Below are 25,412 nucleotides of genomic sequence, written 5' to 3'. Positions count from 1 at the left end.
TGTTGGATCAAAATTTCACAGTATTCTATGCAGTATAATTCCATTCCCTTTCTTACCACTTATGAATATACTGAAGGTTCTGTCTTGAGCTCTTTTCTTTCATTATATACTTTTTTTTCTTGATGTTATCCTGAGTTTCCATAGGTTTAGTTATCTTCAGAGAAATGACTCAGAAATCTACATATCTAGCTCAACTCTCTTACTTCTGAGCTCTAGTCCAAAATATCTGCCTACCTACTGGATAGCTTCAAATTTGGATCTCTTGTAGGCATCTCCAACTTAATATGTATCAAATAGAACTCATTGTATTTCACTTAAACTCATGCTTCCTTCATAATTTTGCTATTTCTGTTGAGGATACTTTAATCCTTTTAGGTATTCAATAGGTTTGCCACCTCAGAGTCATCCTTGAATCTTCATTCTTTCTTACAACCATCCCTTCATATTTAATCAATTGCCAAATCTTGTCAATTCTACCTTCACATGTCTCATATCCATCTCCCTCTCTCCTTTATAAGGCTGCCAACTCTAGTTCACTCATTGACTCTTTCCTTAAGTAGTCATTTGATCTTGCCAATCCTTCTTATTACACATATTGGTTATATATTTTAAGCAATTTGCTCATACTCAGAGACTGATTTTCTTCATTTGTTGAACTCTAGCAACAAAGTCTATTTTTATGACACTCTTGTCATTGATTGTTTGGTGCCTCTGTCCCTGTGTAAGGGGAGGAGTTTATAAAAGTTATAGAGAAGAAAGATTGTAATGTTCTCTGTTTGGTTTTCTTGGGGTCTCCAGGGGTCTTGGAAGCAGCCTTCGTTTCAGTTCAGTAATCACCATGACAGTAGCTAGGGGTTAAAGTCCAAATCTTTTATTATCTCTTTCAAAGTCTTATCTCTTTCACTTGGGGCTCAGCTAGTTTTCTGGAGGCCTTCTGGAGTCTTGGTTTCATGGAGAAGCAAAGGAGAAGAGCCTGCCACTAAAGTGGTGTGAGATGAAGTGAATGAATAGGACTAGGGCTTGTGCTTCAGCCTCCAGCTTTCTGTCTTCTCTGGCCTCTGATTGAACCTAACTGAGTTTGTCTGAGCTTATATGCTCTCTCGTCATAGGTGTGAATCTTGCAGAACTATATTAAGTACTAAGTACATGTACTGAACTACTCTGTTTCTGAGGAGAGCAAAATAGCTAGCCTCTGGTCTCCAGCTTCCTGCTTCCTTTCTTTGAAGTAATTAAAGTCTCCCTGAAGAAAGTTGGGGGTGGAGGAAAAAATGCTGAAGACATTTCTTCTTGCCTCAATTTGAGTACACAACCTGACAGGCTCACATGGGAAACTCATAACCTACATAGGCAAAACAAAGCAATATACCCACACATCTCTTTACAATGAAAAAATGAAAGGGTTAAACTCTCTCAATGACCTCAATGGTTTCTTCCAGCCTTAAAGCTATTATTCTATGACTTGTCTTCAGTCTTTCCTCAATACACAGTTAACAAATTGATTTTGCTAACACACAGGTCAACTATGCTACTCAAAGGATTCAAGAATTGTGTGTGAAGCACTATTGTTTTTACTTTTTGGATCTTTTCCTCTTCTCTCCCTCCCCCTTCGTATATCTCATCTTCCTAAAAAACAAAGTTCTAAATGGAATGACCCAATCAAATTTTGACCTTTTAATGAATGATAATCCTTCCCAACTCAAGTAGTATTGTGTCAATAAACACTTGGCAGGCAGCAAATAAGCACACACTATAAAGCAAAGAGACATGGTGCTATAAATCAAGCTTCTGTTTCTTACTGAAATGCTTGTTTCCACCCCACCTCCCTTACTTTAAACCAATGAAATTTGCATAGCTTCTCTAAAGGTGCTCAGGCTTAGAAACCCCCAGTTCCTGATGCTATAGGAAAGTCTGTTATTTCCAAAAGCCCTTTTTAAACCAAATGGAAAGCTGACCTTAACTCCTGTTTGAAGACAAGTGTTATTTATGCCTGAGAGTAGGATGTAGTAAATTTGCCTTGTTAGATGTTCTAATAGTTCAAATGTTGCTGGATTTGCACTAATATTATGTTTCAGAAATCTCTGTAGTGCTGAATTTCCCTTGGATGTGTTGAGAACACTTCCTTTTCTTCTATTATATTTTCCTTTTTGCTAAGAGCATCTAACATAATGATTTAAACACGTCCATGAGCTTTGTTGAGTTCACTTCTTTTAACAATTGATCACAAGAAAGTCATACATTTTAATAATTTATACACATGATACTAAGCCTAGGCAAAAAAATCAAGATATGTTATTTTTATTTTGGATTTGAAAAAAGTTTAAAGATCTGATATGAGTTCTTAATATACATTGATTCAAGGTGAATAAATCCCTAAGCCTCAATAAAGAAGTTAAGAGCAGTAATTGTATAATCAACTAGTACATGTCCAATAATACATTGCATGAAAACAGGCCCTGAGCAAACATCCCAATTTTCAATCCATGATGCCAAAGTTCTCCATCTTATTTTGTGCATGAAATTTGTTATTTTATTTTGAGAATCCAAATTTGCATGTGTATGCATACATTTTAAGAACTCACACTTGAAAAGTTGACTCCTGGAGTGGATTTGAAAAGGCCATTTGGGACCCATGATCCATTACAGGAAAAACAAATTTTGCCACCCACTTTGTATTACTCCAGTTATTAATGGAAGGGAAATAAATGTCATAAGAATTCACTGAGTGTTCCAATGGACCTTCATTAGACTCTAATGGTTAAGTCTGAGAAATACTTTTTGTTTTTGTTGATATCAGTTTCACATTAAAAAATGCTGGCAACCCCTTAAAGGCCTGAAGTCAGGGTTATTTGATTGAGCTCAGTCACCCATGAGCACTAATCTTTAGGATTTAATAAAGGATATTGTGATGGGTGTGACAAGATAAATCACTTCATAAAAACCATTGTAAGGGTACTAAATGCAAACCATACAAGCACCAACACGGATTCAGGTATTTAGATACAAAGCTTAGTGAATAGCCAATAATTCATAGTACTAGCTTTTCAATAGTTTATTCTTTGCAAATATTTGTGTTCCATTTTCTTGGCATTCTAAAATAAATTAAGAGTGGACTAAGTCAAATTGGCTCATAGATCACAACAGGTTAGATCATGTCTCTTGACATCTCTCACCCCAACCTAAGAGCATTACTAGCATTCGTAAGACCTTTGTTCCAACACTAAAATTTGGTAATGGTATGACTTTAGGTAAGGGGCTTCAACTCTTCCCCTCAGTTTCTTCATTAGGAAGGGGTTTCATTAAAATTTTACAAAAGAGTCCTTCCCATTATAAGTCTCTAATGTTGTGTCCACTGACAGTCATAATGACATGGGAAGCCAATAAATTAATTAGTTGCATTGCAATGCCAACATTCTATTTAAATATTTGAAATGAAGATTTTTTTTTCCCAATTAATCTCCTATTACTGGTACAGCATTTTTACAAGAAGCATTAATCACCGAATAAGTCTTGATTGATACAACAATAAGATTTCTTGTATTGTTAAACAGTGTGCGATTACTGGGAAACTACTGTAATAAAGTGTAGAGTCTCAGATCATTGTGCCCAAGCCAAAAGCTGTTCTAAGCCATGTTAAAGGCCATTGGTTTTGCTAAAAAACCTCCCCTATCCCCAAATTTTAGGGTCATTAATTCCCAATACTAAAGCAACACTTTATTCTCCTGAGGTAGCAATGAAAAAACAAGATTGTGCTGTTGTATGCTTATCACCAAGAGTTGTGTCTACATAAATGATCCCATATTAGCTATTATCATAGGGGTTCAGTGAAATTGCAAAAAAAAATGTGTTCTAAACTACCATTTCAGACATCATGCTTAAATAAACAGACATTTATTAATCACTTATTATGATAACTATGCTGTGATGATTAAAAAGGTTTGAGAAACATACTTTCATAGTTTCTGGTTGATTTAATAATTTTATTAATTAGGTGAGGATGCTGCTAATAAAAGGATAGTCATTTTGCCTACTCTATAAAGCCAAAGACAATCAAATCATAGCAGCAAGTTTAGAACTTATATCTTCTTTTGGAAGAGGAGTGGCAATCAACTATGGTTTAGTACAATGGGAAATGGGTTATATCAAAATGAGAGGTTGAGAATGACATCATATCACTCTTGGACAGAAAAACCAATTTCTATATCCAGGCAACCTCCCGCTTTGAATTATCTTTTCAAAGAACATAAGCCCTACCCACGTCTGTTGTCCTCATTCTCTCAATTACCTTCAATCTCTTCTTAATCGCTTCCCTGTTCCCTACAAGCATGTCTCCCTCATCCTCAAAAAACCCTACTTGATACATCTATCCCCACTAAATAGTATATATTTCTCCTACCTTTTGTAGCTCAATTCCTAGACAAGATCATTTACAATAAATGTCTTTGCTTCTCCTCTCAATTTCTTCTTAACTATCAATAATTAATCTTCCAACTTCATCATAATTCTTTATGGTCTAATTTACAACTTCATCACTCATCTTAAATAAATCCAAAATTACCAATTATCTCCTGATTGCCAAACCCAGTGGTCTTTTCTCAGTCTTCAACTTTGTTATCTGTACCAATTGTAACACTGTTAATTAATCATCCTCTTTTCTCTGGATGTTACTTTCTCCTGGTTCTCCTTCCACATCTCTAAACATTCCTTTGCTAGAACCTCATTTCTGATTATGCCTGTTAACTATGGATGACCTATATGCCTCTGTCCTAAGTACTTTTCTCCCTCTATACTATTTCAGTTGATCATGAATGATTTTTTTTCAACAAATTTAGCTCTCTCTCTCTCTCTCTCTCTCTCTCTCTATCTATCTATCTATATAGATAGATAGATAGATAGATAGATAGATAGATATAGAGAGAGATAGATAGCAGGATTTGTTTAAATTTTTTAAGTCAATATTAATTAATGATGTTGGCCCTATGTTTTCCTTAAGTATTTTATCTTCCCTGATCTAAATATATTTGTCTCATAATAGGATTTGGAAGAGTAGCTTTCCAAATTTTTGAGAACAATATGTGAAGTAATTGTTTTTTAAATTTTGATAGAATTCTCTTGTGAATACATCAAGACTAGGAATTTCCCCACACACACACACACCCTTTGGTTTTCCTTTATAAATAGATTTAGTTTTTGAGTTATTGGTTATTTAAGATTTGGCCTTTTGATTGAGTATTTTTTAAGGTATTCTTTTTCTTTTATGTTCTCAATTTTGTGAGCATATAACTGTACATAATATGTTATTTTTATGTCTTCTGATTTTATTGTGATTTCACCTTTGCTTCTTTGTTATTTTATTGATTTCACTTTCTGCCCTCTACTTTTTAGCTACTATTTTAAAATTTAATGATATTTGATTTCCTCAATTATATGTAAAGATAATTGTTGGGGCATCTAGGTGACACACAGTGGATAGAGCTCCTGAAGCCAGGAGGATATGAATTCAAATTTTACCTCAGACACTTAACACTTCCTAGTTGTGTGACCCCAGGCAAGTCACTTAACCCCAATTGTATCAGAAAAAAAGAAAAAAAGATAATTGTTAACATTCATTCTTTAAAATATTTTCAATTCCAAATTTTGTCCCTTCCTTTCCTCCCTACTTCCTGAGAGGATAAACAATTTGATATAGATTATAAATGTTCAATCATGTAAAACATATTACTCTCATTAGTCAAATTGTAAAAGAAGACACAGACCCAAAGGAAAAAACTCATGGAAAAAAAAACCCAAAATAGTATGCTTTGTTCTGCATCTAGACTCTATTAGTTCTTTCTCTGGAGGTGGATGAGCATTTTTCATTGACAAGTCCTTCAGAATTTTTTTACATTTTTGTATTGCTGAGAATTGCTAAGTCATTCACAATTGGTCGTTATATGATATTGCTATTTCTGTGTACAATTTTTTCCTAGTTCTACTCACTTCATTTTGCATCAATTCATTTGTTGTTCTGTTTTTTTTTTCTGAAATCAGCATGCTCATCATTTTTAAAACACCATAATATATGCCACAACTTGTTTAACCATTTCCCAGTGATGGTTATTCCCTTAATTTTAATTCTTTGTCATTTTTAAAAGAGCTATTACAAATATTTTTGTACCAATATATTCTTTCCCCTTTTAAAAAAATTCTTGTAGAATTCTTGTAGACCTAGTAGTGGTGCTGCATCAAAGAGTATGCACAGTTTCATAGTCCTTTGGGCATAATTCGGAAATTGTGCTCCATAATGGTTAGATCAGTTCATAACTCCACCAATAGTGCATTATGTCCTGATTATCCCACATTTCCTCCAGCATTTATCATTTTCCTTTTTTGGGGGGAGGTGTCATATTAGTCAATCTGATAGGTGTGAGGTGGTACCTCAGAGGTGATTTAATTTTCATTTCTTTAATCAATAGTGGATTATTTTGAGTATTTTTTTATATGAGTATAGATAACTTTGATTTCTTCATTTGAAAACTTTTTGTTCATATCCTTTGACATTTAACAATTGGAGAATGACATTTTTTAAAAATAAATTTGACTTTATATGTTTGAGAAATGAAGGCTTTATCTGAGATACTTATTGTAAAAATAGTTTCTTTGAGGTTTATTTGAGGTGGTACCTGCTAAAACATTTGTGATCCTGATTATGGCTCTTTGGTTCTTGAATTTTGAGTCAATGAACATAGTCAATGGTATGTTTAATGAACTTTGCCTTTAGGACATGGTTTCTTAGACATAGGCTAGATAACACAGGATTCAGGGCTGGATCCTCAGTATGTTCATCTATAGCAACTATCAGCTGTTATTCTAGCTGAGGCTTTTCTGACCTTCTAAAGGGCATAGTCAGGTCCTTCCCATCTCCAACATTTTGATAATAAGCTAGGAAAGAAAAACATAGTACTTTGATTAATGGACATATTCAGGACACAGGGTGCTTGAATAAGGGGATTTGGCCACTAGTAGCAATGCTGTCTACCTATCTTTTCTCTACCTGGAGGCTAATAGCATTTTCCCCTTGCACACCATCAGAGAATGAGAGAAAGGTCAAGTTCATTCATGCCTTAGGAAAAATATTCAATTATAAAATGGAATACAATTAAAAGGTTTTTCATAACCACGTAGTAAATCAATAAGACAAAATCATAGAATATCTCATGTATATATAATGTAGAGGGCAGGGCCTTCATATTATGCACTATCACAGGACTAGGTACTAGGATCTTCAAGATTTCTCATAAGCTGTAGTTGGCAAAACAGATTTGCATATTTGAAGGACTAGAGCTTTGCTGGACTGTTTTTCGACACACATAGAGGATAACATTAAACTAATGATGACTTTTATTAAAAAAATTGGTGCAGGACAAAAATCTAAGAAATGTAAGCTTGGAAAATGAAGTTGGCTAATTCTATGTGAAAATGAGAGAAAATAGATGGATAGCCGAAGAAACTAGCTTATAGTCATAAAATATTAAACTTGCTGAAAAAATGTTTTTAATAATTTGGATACCCAATGAAGCAGTGAAGCATTTATGGGAGGCTCTAGATAAAAAAAAATCACATCTTATGAAAAAATAGTAAAAGTCTTATGAACAAAGAAGGCTTTATGAACATGGGACTGTTGAGTTTGAAATTTCTGGTTTCTCCTTATTTAATACATTTTGTTTTTCAACTTTCTATTTTTTAGCCTGTAGCAAATATTTTGGGTGATTACAAATTTAAAATATAACATAATATTATGTTTTCTTCATTACTTCATATGTTTCATTAATTATATCTCATAATTCTATATATTTTATTCCTCAAAATTAATTTAGTTATTTTTTCATTCTATAAAGTAACACATTGATACTAAATCTATAGTTTTTGTTAACAATTTTTATATTAGTGTGGCTCAATTATATCCCTTCTCATACATGAAGAAAACCAGGATCATTTCTCCTTTCCCATGTTCTTTTTTCCCCCTCTTTTTCTTATTGTTTTTAAAAGCTCCTCAATATTTTTTTTTTCATTTAACTTCCTCTTTCTCTTCTATATCCCTCCCTATCTTAGGAATAAAGAACATATTCTCTCATAAAGGGAGTTTTGCAGATTGCATGCCTTATGAATTATTGAAAATAATTTTGTAGCATAATTACTAACTTTTAAAATGTTTGATAGAATTTACTTGTAAATTCATCTGAAATATGAACTTTTTATTTGGTTATTCTGAACTTAGACTGTTTAGAAATATATAAATCCACATTAATTTAAATACCTTATGTATTTACATATAATTTTCTATTTCCTTTTAGTTCTTGATTTTACCAGCATTTAATGGAATATAGTACATTCTGATAAATATTTATAATTTTACTTTATTCCTTATACATTCACCACTTATTAATTATATTAGCCAAAATTTGTGTCACTTTTGTTAGTATATTTTAAAGTAAGTTTTTATTTATATCTTTTATTTCTTACATCATCATAATTTTGTACTTCTCACTCCCCTACTAGAGATTCAATCCCTATAATAAATAGCATTTTAAAGGGAAAAAAGAGGACAAAATTAGTATAACTACTCAATTCTTAGAAAAAGTCTGAAAAATTCTGCAATGTATAATACTTGAGGATGTCCTTCCTCTTAAAAGGGTGGATTAGAAATGTCTTTTTATATTTATTCTTTCAAACTATGTTTAATCATTATAATTTTATGTCACTTTTGATTATGCGTATGTCTTTCCATTTGTATTCTTGCCATTATTGCATATATTATTTTTTGGTTCTGCTTATTTCAGTCTGTACCAGTTCATGTCGATCTTTCCATTCTGTAGCACGATAATATTTCATTCCTTTTATGTACCACAGCTTATTTAGCTATTCTCCAGTGAAGGGGTATCTACTATATTTCTAATTCTTTGTTGTCACAAAAAACCTGCTGGTATAAATTTTTTTATGAAAATGATAACTTTCTTATCATTAATAATCTCCATTATTTTGAAGGTCTATTTTGTAACCTAAAACTGCAAATTAGTATTTATTAACATTATTTTCTTATTCTCTAGGATTCTCCAAGTATACTACTATATTGTCAGCAAATAGCAATAATTTTTTTTTAAATTTAATTTTTATTTTATTTTATAATTATAACTTTTTGTTTTTTGACAGTACATATGCATGGGTAATTTTTTACAACATTATCCCTTGCACTTACTTCTATTCAGATTTTTTCCCTTCCTCCCCCAACCCCCTCCCCCAGATGGCAGGCAGTCTTATACATGTTAATTATATTCCAGTATATTCTAGATACAATATGTGTATAGAACCGAATTTCTTGTTGCACAGGAAGAATTGGATTCAGAAGGTAAAAATAACAGTTTACACTCATTTCCCAGTGTTCCTTTTCTGGATGTAGCTGATTCTGTCCATCATTGATCAATTGGAATTGGATTAGCTCTTCTCTATGTTGAAGATATCCACTTCCATCAGAATATATCCTCGAACAATATCATTGTTGAAGTGTATAATGATCTCCTAGTTCTGCTGGTTTCACTCAGTATCAGTTGATGTAAGTCTCTCCAAGCCTCTCTGTATTTCTCCTGTTGGTCATTTCTTACAGAACAATAATATTCCATAACATTCATATACCATAATTTACCCAACCATTCTCCAATTGATGGACATCCATTCATCTTCCAGCTTCTAGCCACTATAAAAAGGGCTGCCACAAACATTTTGGCACATACAGGTCCCTTTCCCTTCTTTAGTATTTCCTTGAGATATAAACCCAGTAGTAGTATGGCTGGGTCAAAGGGTATGCACATTTTGATAACTTTTTGGGCATAATTCCAGATTGCTCTCCAGAATGGTTGGATTCTTTCACAACTCCACCAACAATGCATCAGTGTCCCAGTTTTCCCACAGCCCCTCCAACATTCATCGTTATTTGTTCCTGTCATCTTAGCCAATCTGACAGGTGTGTAATGATATCTCAGAGTTGCCTTAATTTGCATTTCTCTGATCAATAGTGATTTGGAACACTCTTTCATATGAGCGGAAATAGTTTTAAGTTCATCATCTGAAAATTGTCTGTTCATATCCTTTGACCATTTATCAATTGGAGAATGGCTTGATTTCTTATAAATTAAAGTCAATTCTCTGTATATTTTGGAGATGAGGCCTTTATGAGAACCTTTAACTGTAAAAATGTTTTCCCAATTTGTTACTTCCCTTCTAATCTTGTTTGCATTAGTTTTGTTTGTGCAGAAACTTTTTAATTTGATGTAATCAAAATGTTCTATTTTGTGATCAATAATGGTCTCTAGTTCTCCCTTGGACACAAACTCCTTCCTCCTCCACAAGTCTGAGAGGTAAACCATCCCATGTTCCTCCAATTTATTTATGATTTCGTTCTTTATGCCTAAATCTTGGACCCATTTTGATCTAATCTTAGTATGTGGTGTTAAATGTGGGTCCATGCCTAGTTTCTGCCATACTAATTTCCAGTTTTCCAGCAGTTTTTCTCAAATAATGAATTCTTATCCCAAAATTTGGGTTCTTTGGGTTTGTCAAAGATTAGATTGCTATTTTTATTCACTATCTTGCCCTGTGAACCTAACCTATGCCACTGATCAACTAGTCTATTTCTTAGCCAATACCAAATGGTTTTGGTGACTGTTGCTTTATAATATAGTTCTAGATCAGGAATAGCAATAATTTTAAATCTCCTCTTAATATATCTTCATGCCCTTAATTTCTATTTCTTTTTTAAAATTGCTATTGTTAGAATTTCTAGAATAATATCAAAGAATAATTAGGAGAAGGGACACCCTCACATTATTTCCATATTCATTGGAAAAGATTATTGGAAAAGGAAATAGAAAATTCCTATAAGATATAATGCTTTAAGTTTTGTGTATTTTTTATGATATTTAAAGGGGCCCTTCTATATCTATATGCTTTGTAAAAAAAAATATAGCATACATGTCAAAAACTCTTCTGGCATTTATTAAGATAATCTTGTGGTTTTGTATGGTTTTGTTTTTAGTATGATTAATTATATTGATTGTTTTCCTAATGTAAGACCATCCTTGAACCCCTGGTATCAGTTCAACTTGGTCATAATGAATGATTTCATGGATAAATTGGTGTAGTGAATTTGACAGGATTTTATTTAAACTGATATTTGTTAATTATGTTCTATAATTATTCTTTTTTATTTTATCTTTCCTTGATTTCAGTACCAAGACTATATTCATCTAATAAAAGAATTACATTTTCTCAATTTTTGAGAATTTTTCAATTTCTGCATAACAAATTATGAATACTAATTGCTTTTTAAAAGTTTAATAGAATTCTCCTGAGATGCCATCTAAATCAGGAATTTTTTCTTTCATGATTCTTACATTAGGTAGTACCATTTCTTTGTCTGAAATTAGGTTATTTAATATTTCTATTTAGTGTTCTGTCAGACTGTGAATTTTATGCTTATGAAGATATCCCGTTTTTTTTTTTGTTTGTTTTCAATTTTATTACCATATATTACCATATCATTAGAATAAGTTTTGATTATTCTTTTCATTTCTTCTGGTTTTGTTGTAAGTTTACTTTGCTAATTTCCTATAGGTAATTTATTTTCTTCTCTCTTCCTTTTATTCACATTGGCTAAAGGTTTGTATATTTTTTTAAGTCTTTTTAAAAACAAACTTCTAATTTAACCTTTTTTTATAATTTTTTTTGGTGGGACAGCAGGACGATTAATGTCACTAGATTGCAGAATACATAGAGGGGAATAAGGTGTAAAAAAGATTGGAAAAGAAGGCTTATGTTTAGGTTATGAAGGTCTTTGAATGTCCAACAGAAGATTTTATATTTAATCCTGGAGGCAACAAGAGAGTATTGCAGTTTATTGAATGGTGTATGTGTCTGTGTATATCTGTGTGTGTGTGATGTAGTCAGACTTGCATTTAAGAAGGAGCAGTTTGGCAACAAAATAGAAAAGAAGCTGGATTGGATTGGGGAGATATATATATATATGTCAAGAGGACCAGCTAGTGGACTCTTGTAATAGTCCAGGTCTGAAGTGATATGAATCTACACGAGGGCAGTGACAATATCAGAAAAAAAAAGGAAGGGAGTGAAGATGATAGATAGAAGATAGAATTAACTGTAGTTGGTAGTAGATTGGATATGGGAGGGAGAAAGTAAGAGAGAGTGAAGAGTCAAGGATAGTAACATGCCCTTCTAGCAATTACTATTCCCAGTCTCTCCTCATTCCTAAGCCCTAGAGTATCTTTGGCTACTGACCTTTGCAGTGCCAACTAATTCTATCAACTCAACTCCTCTGAGGCCTATAAAAGGTCTATGACCATGAATCGTAGTTTAATAACTGATAGCTTGATCAAAAATAGCCACGTGTAAACTTAAAGCCTTTATTATGCCTAGTCATATAATGCCCTGACTTGTTAACTCTCTAGTGAACACCTGGTCTGAAGACCTACGTGTTCACTATCAAACTCCTTACCTCTCTGGGCTATCCATCCACTGGGCTTGCTACCCCAGGCTAAAGAGAGAGACCTGTTGCCTGCAGTGGACTTAAAAGGATCTGTGAGGTCTCACACACACAGCCAATAAGCGAGAGAGCTGTCACCCATTATGAAGATATCTCAATATGGCCAGCATCCTGACCAAGGGGCAGTCCTTTACCCACAGATATTACTTCTGGACCACTCAAATCTCCTGTTGCACTGTGGCCACCCATTTAAAGGACGCTTACAAAGGATGATAGCTGGGAGGATGGAAGTATTTTACATAGTAGTAAGGAACTTAGGTAGATTCATCTGCTTATTTAGAATGTATTGTTGGATATGGTAGATGGATCTCAAAAAGTAAAAAATTTTTCTTATTCTGAGTAATTCATAATTCAATAGTCTAGGACTCTGCCCCAAATCGATGTAATAAATATTGGGAGGACTGAAAGGCTTTGGATGACAAAAGATCAATTTGCATTTGATTCTGGAGATAATAGGAAGTCACTGGAGTTGATGATTAGACCTGTACTTTAAGATAATCACTTTGTTAGCAAAATGAAGCCTCTCTGATGCTGCAATAATTAGCTTTGTTAGAGGAGTTGACTTGTAAGATAAAAGGGTAAGCAATTCACTGCTTTATAAATCAGTAGGAGATACTATCTAGAAGGGAGAACCTAGAAAGGATATTTTAGATGTTTTGATTTTGTGAGGAATTCAGACCAGATAACTACAGGAGTCATGAATTGGAGAACACACATCTAGAAGAGACAGAAAGAAAAGGTGAATGAAGAAGAGAGCATTTTTTTTTTGTTGTTGTTGTTGGAAAGACCCAAAAGTAAGATTTAAAAAAACTAATGAAAATGACTGCTTGAAGGGGAAGAAAGATGGTAGAATTTGCTTGTCTGAGAAGTAAAAGAAAAAGGGGAGGAGAATTACACAACCAAATAAAAGCAGGAGAGAAAAAGGAAGTTATAAGCAAAATATCAAAGGGAAATGGGTAACAAATGAGAAGAGGGAATGAAGGATGAAGGGAAAGGAGCCAATGGAAACTGTGCCACCTTAAAAAAAATTAAGGTAAAGTGATTGAAAGAACATAATATTATATTTATAGTGAAATAAGGAAAGAGATAAGAACTTGAAAATACCTCAATATTAGGAACAGATGAAGGAAAATAGAAATCTATCTCTTCTATGTTTAAATATAAATGGATTAAATAATACAATAAAATGAAAAAAAAAGTAACAAATTGAATGAAGGAAAAGAAAATCATACAATCTATTGCTTACAAGAAACACATTAAAATATACATAAAATAAAACTAAGAGGGTGGGGAAAGTTTATTATCATCAAATTATTTTAATTTTTATTTATTATTCCTCAAATGAAGCCCAAAAAGTAGGCATTGCAATAATGCTGACAGTACAAAAACAAACATTAAGTACCTAAAAAGGGATAAGCAAGAATTATATTTTGTTGAAATGAACCATAAACAGTAAACCATTATCAGTAAAAACTTAAATATTCTAAATGCTTTAGCATCCAAATTCATAAAGAGTACATTATCCTTATGAGAAAAAAGAGGCAGTAATGAAGAGGTTAGAGTTCCTGGTGGTCAGAGAGTTAAATGATGAAGTTAGTGGCAGGTTTGGGGTTCAGGGAATCAAATAAAGAGATTTGACTCCCCTAAATGCCCCTAGGATTCCGCACAGGGTAGGGAGTTATGGGAACCCCCTTCTGGTGGCGCAGAATTTCTGAACCCAAAAAGCTAGACTGGTAAAAGAAGTTTATTATTGGCATTGGGAAGTCAGCCTTTGCTATGCATGAATAGAAAGACTGAATTCTGTAAGGATTAAAAAGCCTCTAGAAGCAAGGAATGCAGTTCAAGGCATGTGGGAGAACCTGAGGGATGAGAGGTTCTAAGGCGCAGGAGAGTACTACGTGGAGGTGGGGCACAGCCCCATGAGGCGGTGTCTGATTCCAGGTACCATGCCTCCCTCCTTAGTGCTCTTAAAGCCTAGCACACCTCCTTCCTTCTTCTTGGGCCAATCCCATTATGCCAGGTTCCTAGAGGACCCCCCCTTTTCCCCCACATCATCAGTGGGGTATAAATATGTGCTATCTCAGAATAAAGTTCTCTTTTGCTTCACCCCTACCTAATGGTGGTCTGTCTCTATGGGATCCGGGTTGGTGCCTGAAGATGGGTAAGTGTGGCCTAGCCGTGCCGTCGATGGACAGGCATTAAGAGTAGCTCTAAGGGGAGCTACCAGGTTAGAGTAGTCCATAAGAGTGTAACAAGTGGCGCCCAACGTGGGACAATTTTGGCTAGGACCTCACCTTGTAGCAGGCCTACAGGTGGGAAGAGAGACAGAACTCTGCTCTAAAGTGAGTAGAAAGTTAGGAAAATGGGACAGGTTATTGTGAGGGTCCCAGACCATAAGGTACCAGGGAAAGAAGCTTCTAGAATGGTAAAGCAAGTAGAAATGGAAATTGATTTTAAAAAGTGGGAGGTAGTAGGTAGTCAGATGGCTTCCTATGATAAGGAAACTCCGGGAGCCATCCCGGAATGGCATCAAGTGATTGGGGGCACTTTAAGAGGTGTAAGCCGCAATCCATTAAAAGTAGATAAAGAAGTGAAAATGGAGAGTCATAAAACAAATGAGAATTATAAAACAAATGAGGATCGTAAACCGGCACTCACAGGGACCAGCTGTGCCCATAAAATAGAGCCGGTGGAAGTTAGCTGTGGAAAAGAATCAGGAAATAAACAGGAAGATGAAGGAGGTGGATGTGATGTGAAAGAAGGAAGAGGTAGTAAGGAAGAAACAGGAAATGGATATGAAGGAACAGGAGGGGGCAGGGATAAGATGAGTAATGAGAAAATTAACAGAGACATATGACCTTGAAATAAAGGAGGGTGATAAGACGAGGGAGGAGAAAGGGAACAGAGGGAAGGTTGCCTCTGTCTCCCAGGCATGGCCTTCCCCCTTATCCCCCGCCCTCCCTGAAGAGATATGTCTCCTGTCCACTCCCTCTGCGCCCACTTGTGAAGGCTTTGCAGATTCCCAGACAAGTTCAGGACAAATAATACAGAAAGCTGAAAAATATAAAAGAAATGAGGATCAAATGCAATATGATGCAGCAGTATATGCAGCTGTGTCTCAATGTGCCCAAAGAGCATTTAGCAAAATTCAAGGTTCTGGAAAGCAGAAGCCCTCAATGCCTAGGATTAAACAGAGCCCAGATGAAACTTTTCCTGATTTTGTGGCTCACCTACAGGTGGCTGTTGAGAGGTCTGTGGGCAGAGGAGAAGCCTCCAGCCTCCTTATGCAGAAATTGGCAATGAAGAATGCTAATACTAACTGCCAGAGGGCCATGCCTACTATAGATGGGGAGGCTGGCCTGGAAGAGATGATAAAGAGATGGGAGAATGTGGGCTCCAGTGCCTTTCAAATGGATGCCCTCTCAGCTGCTATATCTAAAGAGATTGCAGCAGAAGACCTGCCCTGGCAAACAGGGGATATTCCAATCCCTGGTGGTTGCAAGTTTCATATACAATCTATGGGACAGGGACATATTGAAGGCTTGTGGAGCCTCAATCTATATACAACCTCCACAGGATTTTTAATCGGGGTCATTGAGTGTTTGGTGGTGTTTCATATCACACCCACACCATTAACATGGAAATCTAACATCCTGGTTTGGGTACTTCAATGGCCTTTCTCAGTTTATAAAACCCAAACTTTATGTGAAATTAGCCCATGGAATAGCCTTGTATTTATTAAAAAGAGAAAATCTGGAAAATTCAGAATTCTAGTGGACCTTAGGGCCATTAATGCTACTATTGAACCTAAGGGAGCCCTACAGATTGGCATGCCATCTTCTAATCTAGTACCCACTGGCTGGCTAGTTACAGTAATAGACATACAAGGTAGTTTCTTCTCCCTCCCTCTGGACCCAGAGGATAAGAAAAGATTTGCTTTTAACATTGCCTCTACAAACAATATAGGACCTGATTTGCACCACCAATGGGAAGTTCTCCCCCAAGAGATTTGTTGTAGCTCCACTTTGTGTCAGGTGTACATAGTGCAAGTGCTAGAGCCAATTTGGAAGGCATGGCTTCATGCCATGCTACTGCCTTATATGGATGATATACTGTTATCAATGAGCAGTGAGAAAGATCTGTCTGCCCTGCTTTAAAAGACCATGAGCATTCTTGCTCCACATGGACTGGTGGTAGCCCCAGGAAAGATCCCACATAATTATCCCATCATTTACCTGGGACTCCACATGGGGACTTCTGCAGTTACTAATCAGATACTTAACTTACAATTAGACAAGGTAAATAATCTAAACCTATTTCAGAAACTAGTTGGACAAATTCAATGGTTAAGGGCTCATGTCCTTATTCCTATTTCTTTGATGTAGCCTTTATATGACATCTTGAAAGGATGTAAGAGATATGCAGAGCCCATTAACATCATATCAGACAGCTTATATGCTGTCCAAGTGCTCAGAGGCATTGAAGATACAGTCCTACTGTCTCAGAATTCTTCAATTGCTGACCTTCTTGATGAATTGCAGCTGATTTTACAGACTAGGAAACATCCCATTTATGTCCTGCATGTATATTCTCACCAATGCTGTGCAGGAGACATATTTGTTGGCAATGAGGTGGTGGACCATGCTTTACAATGTTCCCTTCTCATGGTCACCACACCTCCTGAATGTGCCCATGATTTTCTCCACTTACCCGCTAATTCTCTACATAGCCTTTATGGCCTCATGTTGGAACAAGCCCAATAGATAGGGAAGCAGTGTGTTCAGTTTCTCCCTCCTCCACCTAGTAAAGGAGTTAATCCCAGGAGTTTATTCCCCAATGATTTGTGGCAAATGGATGTGACACATGTGGATTGTGTGACCATCCACGTCTGTATTGACACTTATTATCAATTCCTTTGGGCCACAGTGGCCTCCTGTGAGAACACTCCTTCAGTTATTAAACATTTGTATAGTTGTTTCTCTTCTCACGGAGTTCCTAATACCATAAAGACCAACAATGGGCCAGCTTATACCTCTAAGCAGATGGCCACCTTTCTCACCACATTCACCATTGAGCATGTTACAGGGATTTCCTATAATCCACAGGGTCAAGCCCTGGTGGAATAGGCCCATCATATTCTGAAGGCCACCCTTGTTAAACAGAAAGGGGGAGTAAGTAGACAGAACCCCCGATGGCCCACACAGGTGGATATGGATAAGACTTTATATAATTACAATTTTTTGTGCCTAGATAGCGATACTGGCCTCTCTCCAGGAATGATACATTTGGCACAATCTTATAGACAGGACAGAAAACTAAGCTCCATGAAAACTGCACTTCAAGTGCTAGAGAACATTCAAAAGGTCATCTGGAAGGATGAGGAAGGATGTTGGCAAGGTCCATCCTTAGTACTTTGGAGAGGGCTGGGATATTTATGCCTTGCAGATTCTGATGGGGAAGGCCACTGGATTCCACAAAGAAGGACAAGGAGAATTGCCCCTATTAAAACAGGGGCTGAAGAAGAAGAGAAGGAGGTGACCCAAGAGACGCCCAAAACAGTGCAATAGCAGAGAGATGACTATCCTTGCTGGACCAACTTAGTGATTGGATCCAACATACTTCCTTTCCCAACCCTTTCTATTGTATCCCATGGGCTCTATGGAGCCATTTTTGTACTGTTGCTTCTTTTGTTTTTGCCTGCTTTGCTAGGATGCTTTGTACATATTATTTTAAAAATTCTTTCGAGGTGCTTATGGAAGAGCTTCTCATTTGTCAACATGAGAACATTTGGTCCTATTAATAAAAAAGGGGGATATGTAAGGGTTAAAAAGCCTCTAGAATAAAGGAATGCAGTTCAAGGCATGTGGGAGGACCTGAGGGATGAGAGGTTCTGAGATGCAGGCGAGTCCTACATAGAGGTGGGGCACAGCCCCATAAGGCGGTGTCTGATTCCAGGTACCACACCTTCCTCCTTAGTGCTCTCAAAGCCTAGCACACCTCCTTCCTTCTTCTTGGGCCAATCCCATTATGCCAGGTTCCTAGAGGACTTCCCCCTTCCCCCATATCATCAGTGGGGTATAAATATGTGCTATCTCAGAATAAAGTTCTCTTTTGCTTCACCCCTACATCCCGGTGGTCTGTCTCTATGGGCTCTGGGTTGGTGCCTGAAGATGGGTAAGTGTGGCCTAGCCGTGCCGTTGACAGACAGGCATTAAGAGTAGCTTTAAGGGGAGCTACCAGGTTAGAGTAGTCCATAGGGGTATAACAGAATTCCTTGGTGGCAAGGTCCCCACAGAGAAGTAAAGTTTCTAGTGTAGGATTCCTGGTAGAGAGATAGAGAATTTCTAGCAGAGAAATCCTGACAGAGAGGTATAAAGTCTTGTTAGGGAAATAGATGAGAAAGATAAAGAGAGGATAATGCTGAAAGAGAATATCTTTTAGCTGCTATGCCAGGGAGAGAGAAGTTCCTTGGCATGTTAGGTCCTCTGCAAAGATTAAGCGCCAAGTTGGTTCATTTTATAATAGAAGCGTTGGCTACAAGCTGGGGGTTGCTCTTGATGGGGGCTGAATGCAGCTTGAGCTAGAATTAGAATAGAGAATCTTAGAATTGAAAGAGTGTCTCTAGGCTGATCTTTAATTCAATGGGAAGCTTAATCAGTGGTGAGTGTTATCAATGGGAGTGGTGCCCTTCTCTCAGAATAACAGAATGTTATCCTGTTTCCCTCCTGCTTTTTTTTTTTTTTTTTTTTTTTTTTGTTTGTTTGTTTTTTACACAGGAAGGGTTCAAGGAGAATCTCTCCTTCAAGGAGCTTCCTAAGTGCTTCACCTCATGGCTCACCCAGAAGTCAGAGAGAGAGAGTTTCAGGGCTTCCCTCAGCAGTAATACAATACTGACAAAAGACTTCAATATTCCTCTATGAGTTTTGGATACATCTTTTAGACATGTCCAAAAGAAAGTTAAAACAAAAGAAAAATATGGAAGTGTACCTGTTGCTGGAGAAACTAGAGTTAAAAGATTTATGATGATCTCAAGTGAGACAGCAAAAGAATATTCTAAAATGGACTGACATGAGCTAGACAGCTCGGACCAGATTATTCAATTTAAAGTATCATTTATTAGCCAGCCAGTGACTGACCCCACTAAACAGGCTAGTAGAGATCAGTCCTGAACCTTTTGAGAGATACAGTTTTAAGCACGTTTGCCACATCTTGGTACAGCCTTGCGGTTACAAATTTCGGAAATCATTGACACAGTTTCTTGTTTACAATGGGGAAATGTCTGGATGTGAGTGAGCATGCAATGGAACCTGTCGACATGTTTTGTAATGTTGTCCTGACTCTGTTAGACACACACTTCTCAGAAAGTCTAGGGTCTCCATCAGTAAGCATAATTTGCAATAGAAATAAACTGCAACCTTTCCCAGTAAGGTCAGGAGTGAAACAAGGTTGCCCATTATCACCATTACTATTCAATATAGTACTAGAAACGCTAGCCTTGGCAATAAGAGCCAAGAAAGAGATTCAAGGAATTAGAGTAGGAAATGAGGAAATCAAACTATCACTCTTTGCAGATGACATGATGGTACTTAGAGAACCCCAAAGACTCTGCTAAAAAGCTATTAGAAATAATTCAGAATTTTAGCAAAGTGGCAGGATACAAAATAAATCCACATAAATCCTCAGCATTCTTATATATCACCAACAAAATGCAACAGCAAGAGATACAAAGAGAAATTCCATTCCAAACAAATGTTGAGAGTATAAAGTATTTGGGAATTCATCTACCAAAGAATAGTCAGGAATTATATGAGAAAAATTACAAAACACTTGCCAAAAAAATAAAGTCAGATTTAAATAATTGGAAAGACATTCAGTGCTCTTGGATAGGCCGAGCGAATATAATAAAGATGACAATACTTCCCAATCTAATTTATTTATTTAGTGCTATACCAATCAGACTCCCAAGAAACTATTTTAATGACCTAGAAAAAATAACAACAAAATTCATATGGAAGAATAAAAGGTCGAGAATTGCAAGGGAACTAATGAAAAAAAAGTCAGATGAAGGTGGTCTAAGTGTACCTGATCTAAAGCTATATTATATAGCAGCAGTCACCAAAACCATTTGGTATTGGCTAAGAAATAGAACGTAGATCAGTGGAACAGATTAGATACAAAGGACAAAAAAAGGGTACATCTATGGCAATCTAATCTTTGATAAACCCAAAGATACCAACATTAGGGATAAAAATTCATTATTTGGAAAAAACTGTTGGGAAAACTGGAAATTAGTATGGCAGAAATTAGATATGGATCCACACTTAACACCATATACCAAGATAAGATCAAAATGGGTCCATGATTTAGGCATAAAGAATGAGATCATAAATAGATTAGAGGAACAGAGAATAGTCTACCTCTCAGACCTGTGAAGGAGGAAGGAATTTATGACCAGAGGAGAACTAGAGATCATTATTGATCACAAAATAGAAGATTTTGATTACATCAAACTAAAAAGTTTCTGTACAAACAATACTAATGCAAACAAGATTAGAAGGGAAGTAACAAATTGGGAAAATATTTTTAAAAATAAAGGTTCTGACAAAGGTCTCATTTCCAAAATATATAAGAGAACTGACCCTGATTTATAGGAAACCAAACCATTCTCCAATTGATAAATGGTCAAGGGATATGAACAGACAGTTCTCAGATGATGAAATTGAAACTGTATCCACTCATATGAAAGAGTGTTCCAAATCACTGCTGATCAGAGATATGCAAATTAAGACAACTCTGAGATACCATTACACACCTGTCAGATTGGCTAAGATGACAGGAACAAATAATGATGAATGTTGGAGGGGATGTGGGAAAACTGGGACACTGATACATTGTTGGTGGAGTTGTGAAAGAATCCAGCCGTTCTGGAGAGCAATTTGGAACTATGCCCAAAAAGTTATCAAACTGTGCATACCCTTTGACCCAGCTGTACTACTACTGGGCCTATATCCCAAAGAAATACTAAAAAGCGGAAAGGGACCTGTATGTGCCAAAATGTTTGTGGCAGCTCTTTTTGTTGTAGCTAGAAACTGGAAGATGAATGGATGTCCATCAATTGGAGAATGGTTGGGTAAATTGTGGTATATGAAGGTTATGGAATATTATTGCTCTGTAAGAAATGACCAGCAGGAGGAATACAGAGAGGCTTGGAGAGACTTACATCAACTGTTGCTGAGTGAAATGAGCAGAACCAGAAGATCACTATACACTTCAACAACAATACTGTATGAGGATGTATTCTGATGGAAGTGGAAATCTTCAACATAGAGAAGATCCAACTCACTTCCAGTTGATCAATGATGGACAGAAATAACTGCACCCAGAGAAGGAACACTGGGAAGTGAATGTAAATTGTTAGCACTACTTTATAGTAACCCAGGTTACTTATACCTTCGGAAGCTAATACTTAATATGCAACAAGAAAATGGTATTTACACACATATATTGTATCTAGGTTATATTGTAACACATGTAAAATGTATGGGATTACCTGTCATCGGGGGGAGGGAGTGGAGGAAGGGAGGGGATAATTTGGAAAAATGAATTTAAAAAAAAAAAGAAATGAGACATTTATCAGAAATACTGACTGTAAAATTTTTTGTCCAGCTTTGTATTTCTCTTGGTTTTGTTTATGCAAAACCTTTTTAATTTAATGTAATCAGATTTGTCTATTTTGCCTTTAAAAAAAAAAAAAGAAAAGAAAGTCTAGGGTCTCATGAACTAGGGCCCAGTCTGAACATAACACTTCCTTTAAATTAGTTTAAGCAACATTTTCCTGTAAGTCTGAGGCCCCTCGACCCAGGGATGAGGGGGCCAATCTTTTGTCCATTTCAATTCATATTTCTTAGCACCACATGGAATGTTTACAAAAATTGATTATATATTAGGGCAAAGATATATTGCAAATAAATGTAAAAAGGCAAAAATAATTAAAATAATCCTATGCATACTATAATAGAATAAATTAAGAATTTGTTCAGGGATCACAAATAGAAGACATAGATCCAAATGAAGGTTTAACAATGAAATTCTAAATCATGAGAGTCAAATAACAAATCACAGAAACAATTAAAGCTATATATATATTGCCAGAGAAACTGAGGCAAGATAGAGATTAGAGAGTATTTAATAATTTATTTAAAGGGAGAGGTTTACTGGGACCAAATGGATCCATGGTTTGGTCCCAGGTCCCCCTGAATGAGACTATCTTCTCCAAGAATTCAGCAAACAATCTGAATTCTCAATGACCATGTGTATGTACACATGGCTCAGACTCCGGGGGTATGCTGAGGCAGGGGCAGAGTCAGGGTACTGAAGGTGGTAACGGGACTCTGACAGAGTGGGGTGAGCCTCCAGAGAGGAATGACATAATAGGGGGAGGCACCATCAACTTGGGGAGAGGCATCTTGATAAGACAGTATCTGACATTCCTATAGCTTGGGATGGGGAGAGGCATTCTGATACTCTAAAACATAAGATATTTTATCCTTATCAAATATTCTGATAAAGAGGGAGGGAAAGTTTTGTAGGACTGAGCTTTGAGCTGATAATTATAAACTGAAGCAGAGAAACTGAGTCAGGACTGGGTCAAGAGAATTAGGGGAAACTGAGTCAGGACAACAAAAGACAACTGTGCCATAACATATAAAAGCAAATTATAATGATAAAATGACATATAAAAGTTTCTGGATATTGATAAAGTAGTCTTCCAGAAGAAAAGCATATCCTTACAAACATAGATTAATTAAATGGGGTGGGGGTGGGAGAAGAGGATTAATGAACTAAATATACATTTTGAAAAATTAGAAAGCTAAATAAATAAATATAAAATAAGCTCACAAAAAGAGAAATTAAAATTTAGAAGGCGAGAGCAATTTGAAAAAACCCATAGAAATGATAAATAAAACTAACTCAGTTTCCTTGAAAATACTAGTAAAATTAAGAAACCTAATTGATTAAAAGAAGAGAGTAGGAAATTAAATCAAGAAAACAGTAAATGAACAAGGTGGTGGAATCACAGCAAATCCATAAAAATATAAAGAATAATTAAAGCATATTATGCAATTTTATATGCTAAACCAACTGAGAACACAAAAGAAATGGGGGGGCAGCTAAGTGGTGCAGTAGATAGAGCACCAGCCCTGAACTCAGGAGGACCAGAGTTCAAATCTGGTCTCAGACACTTAACACTTCCTAGCTGTGTGACCCTGGGCAAGTCACTTAACCCCAGCCTTAGGGGGGGGAAAATAAGAAATAGGGGAATATCTTCAAAAAATAAAATAAAATGTACAAAGTGATATTACTAAGTGATATATAAAACTCCCAATGTCATTCATCTGCTTAAACTCCAGGGGTTCTCTATTACTTCTGAGATCCAATACAAATTCTTGTTTCTGGAAATTAAAGTTTTTTTTTACAACTAGATCTAAATTATCTATACAGATTTAATATAAATTACTCTCTCTATATAGTTTGTCCTAGGGAACTTCTTAATGTTTAAAACATATAACATTCCCTCTCATTTCACTGTCTTTGCAGATGCTTCTCCTTGCCTGAAAAACATCTTAGAATTTTTAGCTTCCTTCTAAGCTCACCTCCTACATGTAGCCTTTCCTGGTTCCTCTATCCCCACAAAAGTCCAAGCCACTCACAGAGATTACTTTCTATTTATTTTGTATATGCATATGTGTATGCATGTATTTGCAAATACATGTTATGTACATGTTGTTTCTATCCTGCTTTCTTGGGCAAGGGACTTTTTCAATTAGTCTTTATGTACTGACCTCCTATAGTTACCTGGAGCATAGTGATCAGGTGCTTCATAAATGCATGTTGATTGATTAAACAGTTAGGTGAACAATGAATAAAGCTATAACTTAGAATCAGTAATAGTGGATTTCAAATTCTGGCTTAGTTACTTAATTAACTGAGTGACTTTGGCCAAGTCAATTAACCTCAGTCGTGATTTCCTTATTTGTAAAATGTGGATAACAATACCACTTACCTCATAAGGTTGTTTTGGTGACCAAATGATTTAATATATATAAAAAACTTCACAAACCTTAAAATGTTTTATAAATGCTATGATGATGATGATGATGATGATGATGATGATGATGATGATGCAGCAGCACCATTGATCCCAAATCCAGCACTTTACCTGCTGTGCAACACTGGCCTTTCTTGATCTCCAGTAATCTTTCTATATATAACATTTTGTGATTTTTGATCTTATTGTCTTTCAATTCTCTAAGAAAGAGAAATTCAGAAAACACAAACTATTTGTGGTATAAAATATACCAGTAGGACTATGTGGTCAAAAAATTTATACATTGCATTTTAAACTACAATCATAAATATTTATACCTAGGAAGGATATTAGAAAAGAAAGTTAGAGTCAAGTTCTTTCATTTTACAGAGAAGGAAATTAAAGCATAGGGAGATGAAGGCACTTAGCCAAAGTCCACAAGTGGCAAATAGTAGAGACAGTATCAGAAAAACAAACTTCAAATCTAGCTTCACAACTTACAAATTCTTACCCTCTCTGTGAAATAAAGTAACATCAAGATAATACTTTTAACACTTACTTGGGAGGAAAGTACCTTATAAACTTAGAGCACCATTAATGAGTCTTGATTCTGCTAAACTTCCCATTGGCACTTCAGTGATATTCAGCTACTGACACTTAAGGAAAGTTAAACAGCTAAGGTTTATATCTGTTGCTTGGCAACATATCTTACTTTGTGGTTCAGTGTGAAACAGA

General features: G+C 35.8%; 2 long non-coding RNA genes across 3 annotated transcripts in view; one reads left to right on the top strand and one right to left on the bottom strand.

The window, feature by feature from the left end:
• The window catches only part of LOC141545698 (uncharacterized), a 97,178-nt gene that overhangs the window by 11,801 nt on the left and 59,965 nt on the right, over positions 1 to 25,412 (top strand). The gene's annotated exons all lie outside the window — the stretch shown is intronic.
• On the bottom strand, positions 2,430 to 25,324 carry LOC141545697 (uncharacterized). The gene is made up of 3 exons (XR_012483117.1): positions 25,237 to 25,324; positions 24,711 to 24,898; positions 2,430 to 6,918 (listed from the first exon to the last, which is right to left on the bottom strand). It is a non-coding gene; the product is annotated as an uncharacterized LOC141545697 (long non-coding RNA).

This window comes from Sminthopsis crassicaudata, chromosome 6, assembly GCF_048593235.1.
Source record: "Sminthopsis crassicaudata isolate SCR6 chromosome 6, ASM4859323v1, whole genome shotgun sequence".
Classification (NCBI taxonomy): Eukaryota; Metazoa; Chordata; class Mammalia; order Dasyuromorphia; family Dasyuridae; genus Sminthopsis; species Sminthopsis crassicaudata.
This window is presented reverse-complemented; position numbering and strand designations above follow the sequence as displayed.